Source organism: Lissotriton helveticus, chromosome 6 (assembly GCF_964261635.1).
Source record: "Lissotriton helveticus chromosome 6, aLisHel1.1, whole genome shotgun sequence".
Taxonomy (NCBI): Eukaryota; Metazoa; Chordata; class Amphibia; order Caudata; family Salamandridae; genus Lissotriton; species Lissotriton helveticus.
Genome location: NC_136067.1, coordinates 1,925,875,053 through 1,925,899,935, shown reverse-complemented (window position 1 = coordinate 1,925,899,935; position 24,883 = coordinate 1,925,875,053).

Below are 24,883 nucleotides of genomic sequence, written 5' to 3'. Positions count from 1 at the left end.
TTTCCACAAATAGGTCTGTTTGCCACAGTGAACAACTCAAATTGCCCAAACTTCGCCTCCAGGTTCCCACATCTTTATCCAAAGGCAATGCCGTATGGATGAATTGTTCAGGGATATTTATCTATGCGTTTCTACCTCTACCTCTCCCTTGCCTTCTGTTTCTGGTTCGGAAGCTCAGGCAAAGATCCATCACACTGATTGTGGTGTCTCATACATGAGCCCGTCAACCGTGGTTCACCACACTCTTGGAACTATCAGTGGTTCCACATCAAAAACTGCATCTCAATTCCAGGTGTCTCACTCGGAACCATGGAGCAATCAGACACCCAAACCCCAATGAGCTCAATCTAGGGATTTTGCTACTGAAGTCATAGAGTTTGGATACTTAAATTTGCTGCCAGAATGTAGGATTATTCTTAAAGAAGCAAGCAAGTCTACCACTAAAGCATGCTATGTGGCAATAAGGAAAAGATTTATTGTAACAACAATATTGATCCGCTAGATGCATCTATCCAAAATATTATTTGTTAATTTTTGCATCTACAGCAAGGTGCCCTAGCCTACACATCTATTTGATTGCACCTCGCAGCAGCAGCTACATATTTGCAAGACAGACAACATTTATCTTTGTTCAAGGTTCCAGTAATTAAAGCCTTTTTGGAGGGCCTTTCAGGAGGTACCCAGCTTACCTCCTGCACCAGTGTGGAATCTGAACATTGTACTTACAGGACTCATTAGTCCACCTTTAGAGCTGTTACATAATTGTCCTTTACAATTTCGTTCATGGAAGGTTGCCTTCCTCATTGCTATCACTTCATTAAGGAGAGTTGATGAGCTACAGGCATTAGCCTTAGAAGAACCCTTCTCTCAGCTTCATAAAGATAGAGTAGTTCTTCGCACCAACCCAAAATTCCTTCCAAAAGGGGTTTCTGCTTTTCATATTAAACAATCAGTTGAGCTACCTGTGTTCTTCCCTCAACCTGATTCAATAGCCGAAAGAGCCCTTCACACACTTGATGTAAGAAGAGCGTTATTTTACTATATTGAAGGGACAAAAGATTTTCGTAAGGCAAAGCAACTGCTTGTTGCGTTTGCTACACCTCATAAAGGCAATCCTATCTCTAAATCTGGTGTTTCAAGATGGATTGTTCAATGCATTCAAACTTGCTATGCTTAAGCTAAAAGAACTTTATACCTCCTAGAGCACATTCCACTCGTAAAATAAGAGCATCTATGGCCTTTTTAGGTAACATTCCCATAGCTGACATCTGTAAGGCAACAACATGGTCCACACCTCATACATTTAGTAAACACTATGGTGTGGCTGTGTTAGCACATCAACAAGCCAATGTAGGGCAAGCAGTACTAAAGACACTTTTTCAAGCAACTGCAACACCTACCGGTTAGCTACCGATTGGTCAGAATTCTGCTATATAGTCTATTCAAAGCATGTGTATCTACAACACACATGCCTCAAACAGATTGTTACTTACCCTGTAAGCATCTATTCTTGGCATGTAGAGCTGTAGATTCACATGAGCCCTCTGACCTCCCGGGGCACCTGTAGTTGTTGCAGTTCTCCTAATTTACATTACATACGCATGGACCTCTCTATTTTCACTTACTTACTCCATTCTCACTCTCTTGCGGGAAAACAATCTAACAATGGAGTTGATGCCCATGCGCAATATCACTGAAAGGAGGAATCACCCTACCTTGTGGCTTGAAAAAACTTCTTCAAAGAAAAACAACTTGCAAACATCCGGACCCTACACTAGATGGCAGGAGTATTCAAAGCATGTGAACCTACAGCTCTACATGCCAAGAACAGATGCTTACATTGTGGTAAATAAATAAATAATACCTCTATTTTTGAATGGATAAATGAATAACAGATAGCTCAATAAATAAGAGTCAAGATTCGAGGTAGTAGGAGTTTGCAGGTTTAATACAGCATAAGGACAGGAACAGGACAACCTGCACAGGAATAGGATGGCAGCGCTGCCGGGGGCAGAATCAGGACAAGGGATAACTTTTTAATAACAGTACATAAGTATATATACATAACGCAAGCACATAGCATTTCATTGCAATAGGCGTAGCAGTGGGTGGAGCAGTAGGCGTGACGAGTAGCAGTCGCGAAAGATAAGGGTGAAAGTGGGTGTAACAGGGCGTGTACATAGACATGTGATACAAACGTAACAGAATATGTCATGAATGGGGCGGAAACATGGAGGGGGCTACCTAAGGAGCCAGGGACCTCTAACCTGGTGGTACGCGCAAACTGGCAATGACGTATTACTAGGAGAAGCTGGGGGCTATGAACTCTGTGCTAGGAGTAGAGACTGGAGTCTGGAGAGTCAGGGCGACATGTACCTAAGCAGTATCTAGTATCTGATGTTTAGAGAACATGTTGATAGAATCCAAAAGTTATCGGGGTAAAGGCTAACAGACTCTAAGACTGGTGCATGAATTATTCTACATGTAGTGCGTATTGAGGAATATTAAATGACCATTAATACAGTATTTCTCTTACATGGAGACGTAAAGGCTAGACAATGACGGAAACTATTGATGCAGTTCAGTAGCTTAGGAATGCAGAGAAGGAGGACTGAACTGATAACTGGAATCATAACATACTCTTGGCAGACTCAGAGGCAGAGCCAGGCTGAACCGGGCACTGCAAGGCAGGAAGTAAGTGAAGGGTCAGGAACACAGGTGGGGGCTGTATCGCTCCTCAGCGAGGGCTCAGGAGACAGAAGCTGAATCGGGTGTCCAGGCCCTTCTGAGGCCTAGGAACGGGGACTTTACAATGGAATAACGTGCACACTGAGAAACGTGGCAACGTAGTTTTACATAGGCCTGATATTCGTAGTATTCACGAGAACTGGAAACTGGCATACTAGAGATGGACACAACTATAATTGCGTCTTTAATCGAACATGGAGAATACATATGCATATTAATCATGCACAGATAACATATGATGGAGGACGCGTAGGGACACAGAACATGGCAAAATTTACTTTTCCACATTCCCTCCTTGTCACTACGTTTCCATCAGGAAACATCAATATTCATGATACCATCTATCATTTCATACAGTATCATTTGCTCGTCTCGAATTTTCTTGGAACGGGATTTAGAACGGGGCTTGGGACTAGGAATACAAGAGGTAGCACAAATGCCGCAAATCGCAGGGCCACATTGTATACAGAGGCAGCAACTGAATATGATCGCTACTGCAATACCTATAAAGGACAAGACTTTCCATCCCCAGGCGGAAATTATATTCCAGAACCAACCGGACCATGTCCAGGTGCCTGGATCTTGGTGTAACAGATGGGCAATTTTATGGAGTCTGGTTATAGCTGAATAAACAGATGGCGCGTTATTTGGAATGAAAATGCAGCAACTAGATCCGATGACTCTACAGGCCCCGCCCCTATCGGCCAGTATGACGTCAAGGACGAGACGATTCTGTAAAACGACAAATCTCATAGCAGATTGCTCTTCGGTTAAGTTACCTAGAGCAGAGGCAGTCTCATTTACTACAGCTTCAAGGGTTCTGGTTAACCTACGGATTAGTTTACTATTCTGGATAGGTCCTATAAAGAAGAAGAAACCTCTATTGAAATCTGTATACTGTTCTAGAGCAGTTTCAGTATAATCGACAATCGGGGACTCGATCTCCCTTTTATGTCTAATGTGTACTAGATGTGTGTTTCTATGATAATCAGATGGGGCTAGGAAAACTGGTGGCAGTAGGAAGGCAATGTAACAGGTTCCCTCCCAATCGAGGGGCAGACGAACATATGCAGTTTGACCACAAATAAAATAAGAATGACGTGAAGCTTTGAAAATAGATTTCCTACTGTCACTATACTTGACAATAGTAGTACAATCACTATGTCCTACATGTACGGAACCATAATTTCGGACACATAATTCGCCTTTGACTGGTAGTACTGAAATAGCAGGTAAGTCTGGAGTGGAATCAGACTGAACATTCAGGACCATGAAATTCGAAGAATAATTACCTAAATTGTAAACTTCGTTTTCGAGATCTAACCCTGTTCTGTGGGGAAGACCTTGCTTGTCTGGGGAACATGTACTGTTAAGAAAAGACATATCTGTTGAGGATGATGTTAACGTGGACCATGCTCCACACGAACCATTATGTGAAAATGGATAAGGAAAAAGTGGCAGAACTCCCTTCGGGGTCTGGAAAGGGGGGAGTCGACCACACACCCAACAATTAGTGGCATTGCTGGTCTGGTGTGAATAATGTAACATGCGGATAAAAGAATTATTACGCATAGCGAGGGGGTAAGAGAGTTCATGAGGAGGCAGATCACTAAACGTGTGCTCTACTGTAGCATTAGAAGACTTATTTACATGAGAGACTGGAAAATACAGGTAAAATGCATAACTGGTGCAGGAAATCATAATGCTGAGAAACAAAACGAAACTTAGAAAAACGATACATCGGATCGAGTTTTGACTAACTCTCTCACTATGGGGGTCTATTTTATACATGTCAGAAACCGGTCTAACCGTTTCACCTAGGGGAGGACTTAGACAATCAAACTGGCTGACTTATTTTACTAGACCTTAACTTTTTCTTATACTCCTGCTGCGGAGTTGTCTCTAACAGGGAGGGTTCAGTAGTATTGTCTTTTGCGGGACAGTCCTTAAGAATAGTACTTTGGCAGTCTTTAGAATCCTCGGAAATGTTCTTTGAGACAGGTTTCAGTCCATAAAACTTTTTAATATGCGAAAGATGCACCCAGCCTTTGCGTCCCTCCAACTTCACGGCTGTACGGGTGGCGAGGAGGACCTGTCGGGGCTCCTTCCAGCGGGGCTCCAGCGGACTTGAACGATCGAAATTTCGCACTAGGACCATGGATCCGGGAACGATTTCATGCGGTGCCACCTCGGTATTGTCTGGAAATGCGGCAGCAACCTGTGAACGACAAGAGTTGAGGGCAGACATCAAGGAAGCTAGGTAATCTGTCAGCATATTACTTGAAACATCGGTAATACTTCGGGGTCTAGGTATACCCCACATGTTAGGGGGGCGGCCGAAAACGACCTCGTACGGGGACAGACCTGATCTGGAGTGTGCGACCATGCGCATGTAAAACAGAGCAACTGGCAGAGCTACTAGCCAGTCTACACCTTTCTCTTGACAAACTTTTGCAATTCGGATTTTCAGGGTCTGATTATGTCTCTCTACGAGACCGGCTGCTTCAGGATGGCGTACACAATGGAACTTCCACTGGTACCCTAACAGAAGGGAAACGTGCTTCATGAGTTCAGATGAGAATGGCTGGCCATTGTCAGAATATACGACTCTAGGGAGTCCGTAACGGGGTAAGAACTCACGAACCAACTGCTTGGCAGTGGTCGCGGCTGTGTAATCTGGAACTGGATATGCTTCTGTCCACCTGGACAAAGCGCATACAACTACAAGGACATACTTGAAACCTCGACATCGCTCCATCTGAATGTAATCCATCTGGAGGACTTCAAAAGGGTGGTCAGGGGGCTGGAATCCACCTTGTTCCACCGGGACACTTTTACCTGGATTGAACTGACAACATATCATACAGGTACGGACTTTCTGCTTGGCTGCAGCTCGTAAATGCTTGTTGAACCAAATATTCTGGATACTGTCTAACATTGCTTTTTCTCCTAAATGTGCTGGACTATGTGCGGTATTAACAATGACTTGAACCATAGAGTCGGGGAGAAACCATGTGGCTCTACCCTTCGTTAACCATCCTTGATCTGTCTGTACCCCTCCTTGTTCGGACCATTTCTTGATTTCCTCGGGGGTAGCATGTAACTGGATATCTATGACATCTTGAGTAGGGTCCTTAACTGTCATACATGTAGTCGGATCTGGAGTATGTGTCTGTGTCGGGTTAACTGAAATGTCTGGAGTCCGTGCTGTAAGCTTGGCTGTGCGATCTGCTAGATCATTACCTTGGGAAACAGTGTCAGTAACTTTCGTATGTGCTTTGCACTTCATGATAGCAATAGATGTCGGTAAATGTATGGCATCTAACAGAGCCTGAATAAGGAGACCATGCTGAATCTTGGTTCCATGAGAAGTCATGAAACCTCTCTCCTGCCAGAGCACTCCAAAGTCGTGTACGACTCCAAATGCGTAACGTGAATCTGTGTAAACATTAACTTTCAGGTTCTTAGCGTGTATGCAGGCTTGTGTCAGAGCAACTAGCTCTGCTGCTTGAGCGGACAGGGTGTCAATACGGTGTGTTTCAATAACTTCGGTGTCAGTAGTCACTGCATACGCGGCGACTAGTTCTCCTGTACTAGTTCTCATGCATGAACCATCCACATAAAGTGTCAGGTCGGGATCTGGTAATGGAATATCTGTCAGATCTTGTCTTGGTTTTGTCGTAATGTTAACTACTTCCTCACAGTCGTGTGTGGCCGGATTCGAAGTAACTGACGGTAACAGTGTGGCAGGATTTAGGACGTTGCAGCGTCTGATTTCTATGTGTGGCTGAAACAGTGTCAATTCATAACCTGTTAAACGTGCAATTGTCAAGTGCTGAGTTTGTGTTCGGTTTAAAAGAACTTCCACGGAGTGTGGAACTTGTACTGTCAGGGAGTGTCCTAACACTATGGAATCACTTTGTCTGATAGCTAATGCTGTGGCTGCAACTGACTTGAGACACGCAGGCAGAGCCTGGGCTACAGGATCTAGTGTGCTCGAAAAATAAGCACAGGGCTTGTATTGTCCTGCTTGATCTTGTGTGAGAACGGATAATGCTGTACCTTCACGTTCAGTGACGAAAAGTGTAAAAGGTTTACTGTAGTTCGGTGTAGCTAGAACTGGAGCTTGGCATAGGGCTTTCTTTAACTCATTGAAACTAAGTGTATGTTCAGATGTCCATGGGAGGACAGTCGATACGGCTGCCTCCTGTGTCGTTAACTGTATCAGTGGTTTAGCTAGAAATGCATACTGAGGAATCCATTGTCTGCAATAAGAAGTAAGGCCGATAAAAGCACGTACCTCCTTCTGGGTCTTGGGCTGAGGAAGACTCGCTATTAACTGGATACGGTCTGGTGTCAACTGCCTACCCCTCTTGGACAGCAAGTGGCCTAAATAGATCACTTGCTGGACACAGAATTGAAGCTTAGAAGGGGACACCTTGTGCCCCATCTCGGCTAGGAAATACAAGACTGTAAGGGATGCTTGCTCGCAAGCACGTTCAGAACGGGCTGAGATCAGTAGATCGTCGACATACTGGAGCAGGGCAGTGTCAGTTGGCATGTGAATGTTGTCTAGTTGTCTCTTAAGTGCTTGACTGTAAATACTAGGACTTTCTGTGAAACCTTGAGGAGCGCGTGTGAACATATAGCTCCTTCCATTTAAACAAAATCCGAAAAGAAACTGGCTGTCTGGATGAATGGGGACACTGAAAAACGCATTCTTGAGGTCTATGACAGTGAAAAATGAAGCTTCGGAATCAATGGCTGTCAATAGGGAAGAAATATCTGGGACAACCGGGTACTGGGGAATAATACATTTATTAAGCTCTCGAAGGTCAATCACTAATCGATATACTGGAGGTGCATTTGGATCAGTACGTTTCATGACGGGAATGATCGGAGAATTGCATACATTGGAGTCAGTTTCTACAATTACTCCCTGAGCCATGAGCTCGTCAATAATTTTGGATAAGGCTGCTACAGCCTCAGGTGGCAGTCTGTACTGTCTGATTCGTGGCAGGACTACACCTGGCTTGAGAGTCACACGATGGGGTGTGATTTGCATATAGCCAACATCAGTTGGACCTTGCGCCCATAGATGCTGCGGAACATTAGACAATCTTGGATCAAAATCTCGTAATACATAGTGACCCTTGAAGTCACGTAGGAACAATCGTATTCCCTCTGGGGAACAGCATATAACTGCACCTAACTCTTTCAGTGTTTTAATGCCTAACAAATTCTCTGGACATGACTTCGTGAGTAACAGATCAGTAGTGCGGGACAATGGACCTACTTCTAGAGTAACTGGCTTTGATATTTCATTTACAATAGGCTTTCCTGAAAATCCAAGGGAAACATTTCTAGAGCCTGAGAGCGGAGCCCCTGGAACTTCGGCGTGGCTGATGGTGGTCCTACTTGCCCCTGTATCAATCAGAAACTTTCTGTCTTTCCCTAATACTTGACTATGAACATAGGGACCCTCTTGATCTACAGGTATCTCGATGAGAGGTAAGCCTACCTCCCTCTCTAGGCTGTTTCATGAATATGGCTGATACTCTGGATACTCAGACTGTGCATACTGGTACATCTGCTGTGTAACATGCTGTGTTGCAGCAATAGGCTGCGGTGCTGTAACTGTCTGTGGTGCATTCTGTGGCTGAGGGGTCTGGGTAACTTGTTCTTGTCTAGGCGGACGTGGTCTTTCTTTAGTCTTACCGGTAGCTATGTTGTGTTTCAGAACTGCACACTCGTTTATAAAATGACCTGGCTGTTTACAATAATTGCAGTTTCCTTTAACGGGAGCTGCAGGATGACTGGCTTGATTCGGACCCCTCTTCTGACTGTCTTGAGGAACAGATTGTGCAACTAGTACTTTCATTTTCGTGTCTTTCATACGTTTTCTCTCATGGTCTTGCTCTTCTCTGATTCTATTCTGGTGATATTGAAGCATCTGTAGCATTTGGGACGGGGTATTGGCTTGCCAGGTACTTTCGACTTTCAAAACTCGATTCTTAACTTGTGGACTTGAATTCTCTACTAATTTAGTAACAAAAAGGTGAGGGTATGACTCGCTGCTTGTCTTGAGGCCACTGTTTATGGTAAAACATTTCTCAAATCTAGAATAATAATCACTAATATCTTCATCTTGTTTCTGTTTACAGGCTGAGATTGCATCCCAGTCTTCCTTTCTAGTTGTTAATAATCTGGGTAAAACTTGTATTAATAATTCTGGTAATTCTTTACATTTATCTCCAAGACCGGTACCTGGTACTCGTGCCTTATCTTCGGCTTCTAGAACTGCCCAATCAATCTTTTTCTCTCCCACCTCCCAATCCTTTTCCTTGAGTTTCTCATATACCCCTGCGGGCAATAGGACTTTTAACATTTTAATAACGTCTGGATACGTATATTCTCCCATACGGAGCATGTCTTTTAATTCTCGGTGGAACCCTGCTGGATCTTTATCATGACAGGGAATTAACTTTTTCATCTCTAAGAGTTCCATCTTTGTAATCGGGGTGTAAACAAACACTCGTTGCATTTCACCACCGTCTGTCTTAATTGGATGTACTTCTCGTAACGGGTTCTGTCTGTCTATGTAAAAGGGTTTACTTTCTGGGGGTGAAACATGAACAAAATGTGGGTTCAGAAACGTTCTGTATTTGTGGCGCTGTTCTAGAATGACACTAATTAAATCGGTACCTAAACCTTTCCATTTATACTGGAGTAACTCGTTCAGGACATCATGCAACGGACCTGGATCAGAATGTTGACCCTCGTACAATGTAATGAGGTGCTGAATCATATACATACCCGCCAGTCGCTGCTCGGCTGGGGGCAATTTCAGAAACATTTGTGCCACTATTTCGTCTGGAAAAGTGGTAGAATCAGTAATCCATCGGACTGCTGATCGGACTAGTTCTTGTTCATGCATAGTACTTAACTCGCTATAACCGATTCGTGATTTCAGAATGTGGTCGGTAGCTTGAAATACTTGTTCTAGAGAACCTTGTTCTGGTGCTGGATGGTGAAAAACTGGCTTGTGTTCTAGACGTAAGTGGCGATCTGGAAATCTAGATTTTCCTACATACGCTATTCTGTCAGAATTCTCGTCCTCCTCTGTAGGAGAGTCACTCTCTTTCTCGCTTACTTGTGCTGCCTTACGTTGATCATGTAACCTTATTATTTCCTTACGAATTTTCTTGTACATACTCTCTATACTACTGATAGTCTTGTGCTTACCCTCGGCTATATTCTCACTCCACTTTGTCAGGGTTCTCATTTCGGCTTGACCTTTAGACGGGTAATCTTGTTCTCTTATTAGACAGTTAATCAGAAACTTTAATATCATGAGCTGGATCTCAACTTTCCTTTGAGACATGACGTCACTAATACTTTCTGGATCATCCCCTGTACGGATGAAACGGTATATTCTGTCTAGATCTTCCTTCATATTCGGTAAAGTGACCAAGTACTCGGACACCTGCCTAACACGCACGGAATATATAACCATACTATCTTCGCCTGGAACTGGATCATAACAGCATTCAGTAAGAGCTCGCCTGATTTCTGCAATGGACTGATATTTAGGCGTACGCTGTAACGCACGTTCATGTAACTCGACTGCTCCTGGACGTCTATTTGGCGGCGGGGTCTGAGGAGGACCTCCTCCTGCGGCCCCTAAACTGGAACCATCGACTGATGCTCTTCGTGCTGGCAGAGTGGGCAATTGAAATGCGGGCTGAACTTGTAAGACGGGCTGGACCGGGGGTGCCATAGCAGGTACTGCGGTATCTGGAGGAGCAGGAAGTGCCTGATTTACAGGGACTGGTGGAACGGGATTTGCATATTCTGGAACCGTGTCGTCCAAATAGGACGAAATGAAAATATCAGCTGCGGTCGGTTTGTGACGTAGCTTGGTCGGAACTAGTGGTGGCGGAAAGTTACTGGATGCCTCCGGGGTCGCTTGTGGCAAGCCCTCGGCAAGAAGAGGATACATACCCTTAATAAGGGCATTCCTCTGTCTGTCTGCCTGTTCGGTTCTGACTCGTTCACCTATCTCGATTAATTCTTTTTCCTGGGCTCGCTCTAAGGATTCTCTACTTAATTCAGACTTTCTGATTTCTTTTTCGGTTCTTTTATGAGATTCTTTGCGCCATAACTCGATGGCATCTTTCTGTGACTGTCTGGCTTTCTTTTTCCATAATGCCTCTTCTACTCTCATGATGCACTCGGCATCCCACGTACCTGATACGGGCCATCTATACTTTTCTTCCAAACCTTTGGTATACTCTACCCATAAATCTAGATACAATATGGCGCTTATGCCATGCTTCTGATACATGAAATGACCTGGACTGTCCCTAGGCGGAACAGGAACTGCTGCTTCTAGCAGACCTTTTCTGGTTTTTAACTGACGTAGTTTTGAAAAGAGCGGCATGACTGAACTATAATCTGGACACAATACAATACACAATAAACACGATAATTACTTCACACTCATACCACGACATTAAAATACATGAAGAACATTTTGAATAATAGTTCGAACAGAATACCACCTGGAATACGGAAAACAGAATACATGAATTTTCTCGAGAACAGAACTGACTAGAACAGAAACTAGATGCACTGCTAAAACAGTACTAAACTTACCGGTCTCATGAAGAGACACGTCAGGACCCGCATCCACCGAAGTGGACACTTCGTTTGGGGTATGTGTACCACCACACCCCACGGACCAGAGACAATTAGATTGACCCTGTCTAGATACTACCCCAGCAACGGTACTCACCGGGCAGCAAGAACGGAAGGCCTCGGACTGGACTGGACTGCTTCGACGCCGGACGGACGAACTTCGGACTTCTGTTACGGGTGGACCTCCGGATACCTCGGACCTTGAACTCTCGGCTTGGGCTCTGGTCGGGACTCGCCGCGTTCCTCCACCGCCTCGTCTGGATGCTGGACCCCCACCTCCGTCTCCTCCGTGGGCCTGAGGGATACTTGAAGCAGAAATATCTGCCGGTGCGCAGAAGAGTTCCGTCACGGCTGTAGAGGGTCAGGGGGCACGCGTGGCTTCACCGGCGCGTGGGGAAGGGGCAAGTCCCTGTTCGGGCGCCATTATGTGGTAAATAAATAAATAATACCTCTATTTTTGAATGGATAAATGAATAACAGATAGCTCAATAAATAAGAGTCAAGATTCGAGGTAGTAGGAGTTTGCAGGTTTAATACAGCATAAGGACAGGAACAGGACAACCTGCACAGGAATAGGATGGCAGCGCTGCCGGGGGCAGAATCAGGACAAGGGATAACTTTTTAATAACAGTACATAAGTATATATACATAACGCAAGCACATAGCATTTCATTGCAATAGGCGTAGCAGTGGGTGGAGCAGTAGGCGTGACGAGTAGCAGTCGCGAAAGATAAGGGTGAAAGTGGGTGTAACAGGGCGTGTACATAGACATGTGATACAAACGTAACAGAATATGTCATGAATGGGGCGGAAACATGGAGGGGGCTACCTAAGGAGCCAGGGACCTCTAACCTGGTGGTACGCGCAAACTGGCAATGACGTATTACTAGGAGAAGCTGGGGGCTATGAACTCTGTGCTAGGAGTAGAGACTGGAGTCTGGAGAGTCAGGGCGACATGTACCTAAGCAGTATCTAGTATCTGATGTTTAGAGAACATGTTGATAGAATCCAAAAGTTATCGGGGTAAAGGCTAACAGACTCTAAGACTGGTGCATGAATTATTCTACATGTAGTGCGTATTGAGGAATATTAAATGACCATTAATACAGTATTTCTCTTACATGGAGACGTAAAGGCTAGACAATGACGGAAACTATTGATGCAGTTCAGTAGCTTAGGAATGCAGAGAAGGAGGACTGAACTGATAACTGGAATCATAACATACTCTTGGCAGACTCAGAGGCAGAGCCAGGCTGAACCGGGCACTGCAAGGCAGGAAGTAAGTGAAGGGTCAGGAACACAGGTGGGGGCTGTATCGCTCCTCAGCGAGGGCTCAGGAGACAGAAGCTGAATCGGGTGTCCAGGCCCTTCTGAGGCCTAGGAACGGGGACTTTACAATGGAATAACGTGCACACTGAGAAACGTGGCAACGTAGTTTTACATAGGCCTGATATTCGTAGTATTCACGAGAACTGGAAACTGGCATACTAGAGATGGACACAACTATAATTGCGTCTTTAATCGAACATGGAGAATACATATGCATATTAATCATGCACAGATAACATATGATGGAGGACGCGTAGGGACACAGAACATGGCAAAATTTACTTTTCCACAACATGGTAAGTAACATAATCCTTCTGTTCCTTTTATGCTTCTGCTGCTTTTCTATACATGTGCCCATATTTGGCACTAGGCATTCTTGTTCTTTACGGTATATAAAGCCCACATACTAGTCACTTGAGGAAGAAGGAGCCTGCTTGTACTGTGTGCACTGGGTGTAAGTCTGCCATTCTTCTTTGGCTAGCCAACTAGCATTGGTACCTACAAATATGTTTTGTCTTTTCCTGAGCCTTGCTGTGTCTGGTGTCACCTTTCATCTCTCCGGGTGAGTACAAGAGTTATTCCCTGACAAATAGTGGCCCATACGGTGAAGCATGAAGTGTTCAGACCGGAGAGTGCTAGCTACCTTGCCACTGTGGCTCTTCAACGCTTTGAATGGAGCTTGGTCTCCCCTCCTCTCTGGCGGTGAAACAGGGGACTGAGGAGTTAGCTATGAGTTGCTCCGTGCCCGTAAGAGTAGCTGGCACTAGCAGATTCCTACGAGGAATCGTAACTTCCATGCAGAAGAGTCTGCATTGTCTGAGTTGTTGACAGCTGTTGATTTTGCTATCTCGCTGTCCACTACCGAACATCTTTTTGCGGGATACATTTTGTTTTGTTTAACTTTTAGGGTGTAAGTGCACATTGTGAGTGAAAGGCACATTTCACTGGAGTAAAAGGCAACAGAAATTCTAAATCAAACTAGAAAGTGGTAAGCTCCCTTCTACAGAATAAGATTAGAAAGTTGTATAAACAGCTGGCAGGAAAGAAAGCTTTTAAATTACCACCAGATATCCCTGCAGCTCAGGTAGTTTAGACATAATGTCTAAAATATGTAAGCCCGTTTTGTGAGCTAGAGTGGGAATGAGAGGTGGCCTACATTTGGCTCTCTTGAAATAGATGGTATTAAATATTTGACAGAAACTATGGAATTATGGAGTGACCCGTCATGGAATTTGCACTATGAGTGATTGTCTGCAGCAGTGGTGTTCAAATGCTAGAAAGAGAGCTCTCCTTTCAAAGAAGAAAGGCCAGGGAAATGTGAAGCAACAATCTCCTGAACTTTGAATTTTCACCTGGGGGAGGATTTAGGACTGAGTGCAGAAGAGAAAGACCGAGAGTAGGAACGCAAGCAGTTGGCTCAACTGAGGAGTGTAGGCGAGTTCCAGGAGGAGGTGAACACTGACACTGAAGAATACAATGCTCGATTAATAAACTTCAGGGTTAGATGGATGACAGGAAACAACTGATACTTACACTGTCACGCCCACGGGCACTAAGAGGAAAGGGTGAGAACACATGTACTGATGAAATTATATTGAAAACTAAAAGAACTGCACCAAAATTAGTTTTGGGTGGGACAGCAATGTGAAAACTGTCTCTCTCAGAGTGGCTCAGATGGCCAAGGACGTTCACAGCCAGTGTGAAATATTATGAATGGCTTCATAGAATGTGCATTACGTGTACCTCCCTTCCTAAAAATGTAGAAATGTTACTGAAGATTGGATAGGGGAGCAAATGGCCGTCGGTAAATAGTGCATTCCAAATTTTACAGGATAGAGATTGGACAGTACTGATGTCACAGAACATAGGATGATTAATTGATTAGAGCCTGTAAGGGACACTGACTTAGCAGTGAAAAATTGTGATTTTTCTCAGGTTACAGCCACATTTCAGAAGTCCGTTTAAGATAGAATGAAGCATGGGATAGCAGTGCGGTGGTACCTTGGACAACCGAGGCATAGAAAGTGTTACCCGCACAGACCCTCATGAATGAATTGTTAGCATCTGCGGCCCATAGCTATAAACTGTTTCACTCTGATTGGTCTACTAAAGGATATCAAGAGTTGTGCATGCTTCGGATAAATATGGAAAGGGATATTTTCAAGGTTAAGAAGGGCAGAGCAAAAAGTGACAAAGGGATTATGTTGTAGCAAGTGCAAAGAGAGGAGAGCCCAGAGGGAATATTCTACCAGGGGGCACAGCATACACAGGATGGAGGATAAGGATATTACAGACGAGACTTGATCAGTGTTATGTCTACCGGAAGTATGGGCACTGGGGCAAGATTGTAGAAGTTATAGAGGGAGAGATAATAGGAGTGAAAGATGAGGAATTACGTAAATGACAGTAATGATAGAAATGACAGGTTTCACAGGGATGATGTCCTGCCATCAGCACCACCCATTCCCAGAGACATCCACAAGACACAACACTCCATTAGGATTCCATTCCGGGGACAACAGGGATCAGCATAGGACAACGTGGAAAGAGTGAGACTGTTACCCAAATTGCAGATGCTCCTGCCCAGTGTTTCTTTATGAAAGTATCGGACACACCCGAGGAGAATCCAGTTTTTCCAATTTAGGTAGAAGGCAAAGAGATTGATTTCTTAATTTACAGCATTGCAACCAGGAACAACATAGGTCCCAGTAGTGGCCAGAAAGTGACCACTGTTGCTGTGAATGGAATGCTGATGCATGAAGAGTGAACAGAACACCAACCAAAATCTGTTGATTATAAAATGAACCATCAGTTTCTCATTACCAGGTGCGCTCATCGTTTTGCTGGGAAGAGACCTCCGCTGCAAATTGCATGCAGCATTATATTTAAAAAAAAATGAAATTTACTAACAAGTACCTGAGAACAAGTTAGAATTGGCTAATAGAGCGCTGACTGCTTGCACATTAAGTGAGGGTTCTGTGTTATGTGCACACACTGTCATATCTCTCTCTCCAACATGATACCAATGGACTCTGTAACGGGGAGATTTCTCTTATGATATGTTTCAAGACGCCCTGACATTGAAATTGATTTGGACGTACAGTTACTGATGTTGACTTTATTACCAGGGCCTGTGCACTGTGCTGCAGCATCTCTTACTGGGCCAGTGCCTGAATGGTACGCCTACATCGTAGATACACACTTGTACTGGACAATGGAGTTCCTATAGGACACATTGTATGTAGGCATGAAAGGGTGTACCGTGAGCATTGGGCTAGGACCACAGGAAGAGAGGTTATTTCAAGTGCCAGTTTCAGAACCACACCAGGTGGCTACCCTAAAGATTTGTGCCCCATGGTTAAACACCTTCAGGACTTACCAGTTACTAGAGGGCTTTATATTTCCTTTGGAAATTGTGTCTGTTTTGGGAGACTGTAAAGTATGGTGTTGGACTTTGTGCATGCTCAGAAATGACAGGCCTGCAGTTTGTGATAATCTTGAATGGAATATAGCTTTACAGATGACTTAAAAACAAGGTTCTTGAGCAAGTGAACACAAATATTTGGGCAAAACACAAAAATGAAGTGGGACTGCGTAAAACATGCCCGCCCCATAAAGTGACACTTAGGAAGAATGCAGAATTTCCTTACGTGCATCATCCCAGACTGTCACCTAATGCAGAAGAGCGACTAAAACCGGTGATTGAGTCTCTCTTGCTACAGGGTATCATTAAAAAGACCACTCGGCCCTGTAGTCCTATTAGTCCACTGCCCAAGGGCAATACAAGGCAATATAGTTCATATAAGATTTACGCCATATAAATAACAATGTGGTTCCCTTAGTGCCTGTTTTACCTGATACCAATACTATATTACTGTGTATAACTGTAGAGGTAGGGATTGTTTAGTCATAGATATCCTCTGCATTTTTCAGTATTGGAGTCCATCCAAAAATTGAGTTCCTCTTTGCCTTCACAATAAATGAAACTCAGTACACTATTACATCATTAGCCCAAGGATTCACTGACAGCCCCACAGTCTATGTGCAGGCAGTAAAGAGAGACCTGGACAGCCTACACCTGGAAGGTGGTAGCGTCATTTTGCAGTATGCTTATTACCTCCTTCTGTCCTCTTCATAACGTGAAGCCTGTGAAAAAGACACTAGCTCTGCTAAACCACCCCCAGGAGAGAAGACTTAAAGCCTCATTGTCAAAATGTCAGTGCTGCCAAAAAGAGGTGGGTTACCTGGGTTATGTGGTATCCAAAGGTACACGACGTGTATTACCTGACAAAATAAAATTGATTCAGTCCATGCAGCCCCCTTCCACCAAGAAAGGAATGATGTCCTTCCTGGGGATGATGAACTAAGATGATACAAGAGTACAGATCCTATGATGCGATCTTGAGACAATGTACACTAAAAGATACACCCAACAACCTTTTATGTAGTAATGATCCTGCAGACTGTTGCAAGAAACTGAAAGAGACATTGTGTACTGCACTAGCATTGGGGCTGCCCTTTCATCTTTATGTGTCAGAGCAAAATGGAATTGCAAATGGTGTGCTAATACAGCAGCATGGCTCTTGAAAAAGACCTGTGGCATATTACTCTGTGACTTTGCCTTCAGCAATGACTGGGCATCCGTCTTGTTTGCGAGCAGTGGCCGCAGCAGCTGTGATGGTAGAGAGGATGGCTTCGATTGTGTTGACTATCCTTGTATTGTTTGTGACACATTCGGTACAGTTGTTGTCATCTGTGGCAAAACATTTTTTGGCTGCCAGGCGCATGGGTTATGAGGTTGCCTTCTTGACTAATGCTACTATCACCATTCAATGAGGCCCACCTGTTAATTTGGCAATGTTATTACCTACAATGGGTGATTCTGATGAGACCCCTGACCATGACTGTTGCGATTGTGGTAACATGCGGCACACCAAGACCAAATTTGCAGCAGACACCATTAGAAAAGGCATACTGAGCGGTACGCTGATGGGTCCTCCAGCAGACTAACAGACACTGAATACAGAGCAGGGTATGCTATTACAACGGTTGACACCATGGTTGAAAGTGCAGCTCTGCCCCCTGGCATGTCTGCTTAGCTGTATGATGTGTTAAGAGCACCCAACCTAGGTGAGAGGAACACTGTTAACATTTATACTGACTCACATTATGTCTTTGTAGTTGACCATGATTTCAGCCAGCTTTGGCAATAGGGTGGTTTCATAACTGCAGCAGGGAAGTAAAAGAACTTGTTAAAGGCAATATACTACCCCACAGTATAGCGGTCATAAAATGTGAAGCACACACAAAAGCAATACTGAGATTGCCAGAGGCAATGCCATGGCTGATACAGCAGCAAGAGGTAGCATGTTACAGCCGGTACAGAGAGTGCTTTAATGGCCATAAGCATACCAACAATTCAGTACCTTCAGAAACAAATGTTGTTAGCTGATGTGAAGGAAGCACAATGGTCTGTAACACCAGATAAGGTAAGTGTGAATTGATGTGAGCACAATGACGATGGATTCTGGGTCCACTGTGATGGGAGGCCTGTGGCCCACTCAGCATGTTCATTCCCCATATGAGATTTGCGCAGAACCCACTCACATGGCACAAGGGGGATGAATGCTTTGAGAAGACATGAGTGGTTTGCACCAGGGATAGCAGCTTTCACTGCAAAATTCTGCTCCCAAGGTCTTGTCTGTGCCCAACATTCTAAATGCCAGTCCCTTGCTATACATGTTCACTTGCCGGTACCACAGAGTCCCTTTACTAACTTGCAGATTGATTTTGCTTATATGCCCCCAGTAGATGGATTGAAATATTTGCTGGTGTGTGTGGATCAGTTTTCAAAATGGGTGGAGGCATTTCCCAAAAGAAAGAATGATGCAGGAACAGTTGTGCGATGCTTGATAAAAGACATCATACCCAGGCTTGGGGTCTTCCAGGGCATAAATAGTGATGGGTGAGTTTGTAACTGCATTTGTGCAAAAGATGTGTTGAGGATGAACTCCAGAATAAAAAAAAAAAGATCAGCAAAGGCAACAGATTCAACAGGTCCTAAATGGGCTGATGCTCTGCCTTTAGTGCTGCACATCATAATGGCGGTGGCATCTAGAACAACTCTTTTGACCCGCCATGAGTTACTGGTGTGGTGCCTTATGGCGGTGGGAGTGATGTTGCCTCGCACAGTGTCTCAAGCAGCACTTCTGTGGGCTTATGAAAACATTTCTGACTACGGTGTACAGTTGTCAGTGGTCTTGAGGCATCACCATCTCCAGGTGAAGGAAGCTTTGCCCCATCTGTCCTCAGAGCCCACACACCCTTTCAAAGCTGGAGACATGGGCATGGTGAAAAAAATTAAATATGGTTCTAGGTGGACTGGACCACACCTCTTGCTTTTGGTGATGTGAACTACTGTCAAGGGGAAAGGACGTCCTCGTGGGATTCATGGGAACGGATACCGAGCTGCGCCTACAACATCTGATATCGCAAACGGGTATGGTATATTTTTGCCTGCACACCGTTTGTTTCTAGTGTTGTAAAGTATGCTCACTCTCTTGGGTCACCCGCAAAAACCCAAGTCTATACATATAACCAAACAAAGTGAGGAGCTCAACCAAAGTGTTTACAAAAAAGAGTTCAAAAAGATATCTTTCACATCCTAGTGTTCATGATCCAAATTAGAACGAAACTCGTGACAGAAGACAATCACCTTATACTACACATCATCCTTCTTGATTCGTTTTCATCAATTTTTATTCATGATTCTCAAGTAAAAACAAGATGACATATCCAGGATGAACAGCATACGTGTTTTGTCCCTATTCGTTTGGGACCTCTTCAGGGCTGTTAAACATAAAAACATATACACAAACAATACGTTAAAAGGACAGACACGAGTCCTTTAACATTAGCAACAAGTACCCCAAAGGGAGTCATCATTTTGATCTGTTCCTTATAGTTCATTATAAATTGGATCATGAATACTAGGATGTAAAGATATCTTTTTGAACTCTTGTAACACTTTGGTTGTGATCCTCACTTTGTTTGATTACCTAGAACACCTGAGACTGAGGTACCAGTAACTGAAGAACATCTGTCACCGGAGGAGCTGAGCTACACACCAGAAAAGGGAAACCCAGATCAAACCACTTCCAGGAGCCACTCTGGCCCATCGCCAAGTGTCACAGGGACGATGACACCAACTGATGCTGTTGAGTGAAGCACACAATGAAGTCTTGAAGAAAGGTGATGATCTGCACCTGCAGAAAAATAGACTGAAGAGGACAACGCAGGGCAGATCTGGGAAACCACAGCATGAACAAGACAATCGTACACCAGGAGGATAAACAGATGACCGCACACTGCATGCCTTTGCATTACTGACACTTAGAGAAAGTGACAGAAAAACATTATGGTGATATATTACCTACTGTCATTCGCCCGTAAGTAGTTATACTTGGGGCCATATTTCTATAGAAAAAGCATTCCTTGAATTACCTATATCGTTGGTGCCTTCTGACGAATCTTCATGGAAGTTGCCTAAAAAAAGTGTCATAGTGAGTCTTGTTGTGCTTGGAAGGTTTCGGGGTGATCTGTCAAGTAGGGGCCGAGAAAACGAGGGTCGGGAAAAAATACAATATCCCATAGGAGCTTGGAACACCACTTCAACCCGAATCGCTGGATAGAATTGCAGCAAATTTGGAAGGAAGGTAGATTTTCGTTTGCCAAACAAACTTTATTATCCGGTGTAAATCCATTCAATAGTTGTTGAGAAACTTAAGGGAATGCAAATAAGGATATCTGGGCAGAGCCTAAGCATAGATCTAATAGTATGTTACGAGATTTGTAAAGAGCATCGCTGCTCCAGCAACGGGGCGTCTCAGAGCTGATCCCAGAGACCAACAGAGAGAAAAGAAGGCGGCAGGATTAGGATGAGAGATTAACTTGGAAAGAGGTAGGTCTTTATAGTCTTCTGGAAAGACCCATGATCTTGGATGCTTCTAATGTAATCAGGAATGGCATTCCAGATTGTGGGGGTGAGGTCACGGAAAGAGCGATCTCCGGGCCATGCACTTTTGACACAAGGTACACACGCTAGATGGGAGCGCAAGGGGATCAGTACGTAGGGAGTAAGAAGATTGGCTAATATGGCAAGAGCTAGAGCGTTCAGAATTCTGTGGGAAATGCACAGTACCTTGAAATTGGTTCTCTCCGCCACCGGAAGCCAGTAAAGCCTTTGTAGGAGGTTGGAAGCTGTGCAAGATTTTGGAAGGCCAAAGAGCATCCAAGCGGCGGCGTTTTGTGCCTTTTGTGGGCAAAGGATCCCTGCTTTGTTGGCGCCCAAATGCAGAGAGCTGGAATAGTCCAGTCTCGAAAGTATGGTAGACTGGATGATCAACTGGCGTGTGTGAGCGTCAAAGAACCCAAGCAATGACTTGAGTCCATGTAGAAGTCCGAAACAGACACCGGCTACTGACTTTGTACCTGATATTTCAGGGCAGAGTCGACCCAGACACCCATATTTTATATGGTCTGCTTGGGCAAGGGAGAGGCCCCTAGCGTGTCAGGCCACCAGCGCTCGCTCCTTAGGTGGGTGTTTCTACCTAAGAGAAGAATCTCAGATTTATTAGTGTTCAGCAATAAGCAGTTGGTTGTCATCCAATCTGCGATGGCCATCCAATAATCTTGAAACTTGGCCACATCCTGGTCGGAGTCATTGGATAACGAGGTCACAAGTCAAGTGTTGTCAGCATAGGAGACCACAGTAAGACACCTACCCTTTGCACCCGCTGCTAGAGGTTGAATATAGATATTGAATAAGGTAGGGCTCAGAGCAGATCCCTGTGGCACCCCCTGATGCACAGAATGTATCTGAGAGCTGAAGGGAGGGGCATCACTTGGAAGGATCTCTCAGCTAAGAATGATGAGAACCAATTCAAGGCAGCCTCTCTGATACCTATATCTTGTAGGCGCTGCAGAAGGATCTGATGAGACACATTGTCAAATGCAGTGCTGAGGTCAAGAAGAATCAGAGCTGAGGTATTTCCTTCATCCAGGGAACTCCATAAGTGGTGACTGCCAATAGTGCAGATTCTGTACTATGGCGTGCTCTGAAGCCATTCTGTTAGGGGTCCATAAATTCGTTACCTTCTGTATATATGGTAAGAATAGAATTGATGTAAGATTCTGTTATTTCAGCTACAAAAGGGAGGAGTGAGATAGGACAGAAAATCTCAGGCTTGGAGTCAATCAAGGTGGGCTTTTTGAGTTGGGGGATCACCTTGGCATGTTTTCTCTGCAGAGGACAGAGACAAGTTTATTAAGTTACCAAAAAAACGGGTAAAAGCTGAGGTAGAAATTTCAGGAACTGATCCGGTTTGAGAGGGTCTCCTGGAGATCCTGACTTTATTACAGATGGTTGGGTTAGCTTCTTGGGAAAGTTTAGGGAAAGCGAATAGTAAGGGAGCAACGGTGCTAGTGGGGACTTCGGGCCTGCTTTGTCAATGATGGGGGGAAGGTTTTGTAAATGTCCCGATAGATAAAATGGCTGCTGCAACTTTCTGTTCAGGTTGCGTCTAGCTAGTCAGAGCATTCCCATTGGCACATGCATTTGCAAGTAATCGTGAAACCACCATGCAATATCTGTGGCTGGAGATATCACCATAATTTTCAGCTGAAATTCCCTAAAAACTACTGCACACATTTGCACCACATAGGGAAAAGGCACTTCCTTGAACCAACATCTAGTTTCCTGCCAAATTTGTTGTAAGTTCGTTCAGCGGTTCGGGCTGTAGGTATGGCTAATGGTTCCTATGGGAATTAACATTACAAACGCACCGTTATTTTGGACCCTATATTCTCTGTCCCCAATGCTAGGATCACCCCCAAACTTCCCATGACAACCAGAACCTCTGCTGATACTTTTTGGGGAAAATTTCATGGAGTGGTCAAGCAACGCTAACGTTATAGGCAAGTCAAAAAATGTATTTCCTATGGAAACATGGTACTAACTATAACTACCTACTGGCGACTGCCAGTAGGTAATTGTTATATATCATATTTTATTATATTATCCCCTCCTATATAATTTGCCAGCGTTCAAGTAAAGCCACTTATTACGCTGGGTAGATTTTCCTTTGCTCCCCCCCCCCCTACTTCCCCATCGTTGGTATTTCCCTACAGTTAGACCAGAGTGTGACTTAGAATGTTGGGACAGGGAGTATGTGTAGGGGAGCTTGTGGTAGAACTTCAATTGAAGGTGGACAGAGTGGAATTATCCAGAGCGTAGGTGTACACTTTCCACAGACATGACCCACATCCCTGTGTGCCATGCCCACATCCCCTTTTGTACCGCTTTGGCCACCATAAGTGTGGCAGGGTATGCTCAGACGTGAGTCCCTTGCTCACTTTGCCACTGGATTCAAGCAAACCGGGCTGAAGACTGCTGTAATGCCAGAAACCGGTCCTCGGAAGCTTGTTTCCGGTCCAGGGAAGGCATGGCTTGGCAGTTCGGGCTGGACTGTTCCCATAAGGCACAGGGTCAGACTGATTTGCATATGGCCATGTCTGAACTAGGGTGGCAGAGTGGGCTAAAGAACGGTGATGGATGAAACCCAGATCTGTTGACTGGGTGTGAGTGTTTGATTGGTTCAGATGCTCCGTCCATCACCATCCCCCTTTTGTACCGCATGCCCACAGACACGGCATGGGATATAAGTAAGGCACCCCTACAGCAGCCTTATAGTCGGAAGGCAGGTGCACTATATCTGCACAAGTCGATATGCCCCTGCAATTTCCATGTTGATTCTTGGATAATGTAAGTGAATAGGGAAGCCATAAAGAGTTCCTGGGCTGAGCACTTGTCATTACGAGTTCCCCAGCTCCTTGATGGCTTCACTGTACTATGGGGTGTTTGGTACCAAAGATCTAGGCTTAATAAACCTGCACTAATTCCAGTGTAAAATGTATTAATAATTGCACGCATAGGATCCTTTAGAGGGGTCCCCCAAAAACCTACCAACCCTTAGTGTGGTCACCATCTGGTCTAAGCTAGCCTGTCACCACTAGACAGAGTTCGAACCTCATGGGGTGAGCACCTGTGCGTTCAGAGGTCAAGAACAATGCCTGGCCTGGGCAGAGGTGCTCACACCTTCTCCCAGTCAGGAAGGCCCATCCGTGGAGAGAGGCTTCAAAGGCCTTGCCACCATTGAAACGTGACCCCAGCCTCTCCTGGTAAAAGAAGCAACCCCCCCCGTCCCCACCACTTTTGGTGGAAAGACAGGCAGGGAAATGAAGGAGTAGGAGGTGACCCACCCTCTGCCAACTCCATCCCTCAGGTGCTGGAGGCAAGCTGCAGTACATTTTTCAGTGTCCACCCTCCTGACGATGGTGGGACTTCTCCAATCAGGGTTAGGGCTATGTTCCCTTACCACAGGAGGTTGGCATAATAGAGGGTGTAGACACTCCATGTAAGGGGCCCCTTGGCCACTACATGTCACTCCCTTGTAAGTAAAACTAAAATTTGTATTTAGGTGGCATCCCTAGACCCTAAAACTAGATTCCACGGACACCAGAAGACAAAGAAATGCTGTTGGACCGAGAACTGCAGACCTTGTAATGGACTTTTGGGCACGAAAAACCTGCGGGCCACCCCAGACAATAGCCATCCTCCAGCTTGTCTCATGGGTGGCCTCCACAAACCCTGCAGATTCGTCAGCACTTTGCAACTTGCTAAAATAAATCCCTTGAGATAGAGGTACTATCTCCCTGCAGCCGCAGGCACAAACAATAGCAAAGTCCAGTCCAGTGTCGTCCAGCTCCCTAGCCCGAACGACATCTCCTAGTACCTGTGAATGTACATCTGCCCCAGAGGGCCAACTCAGCCTCTGCACCAAACCTTGAGGCCCCAGGACCCATCGGAGCTGAAAGCACGAATGCCTGAGGCACCGGACCCCTTGCTGCAACAACCTACAAAACCGAGTCCAGGTGGACTCCAACATTACAGCACGCAAGCACCCACAGAGGGACTTCAGAACTCTGGAGATCCACCTCAGCAGTGGCCCAGCAGCTCCAGAATCATCATTCCAAGGTCCCAATCCCT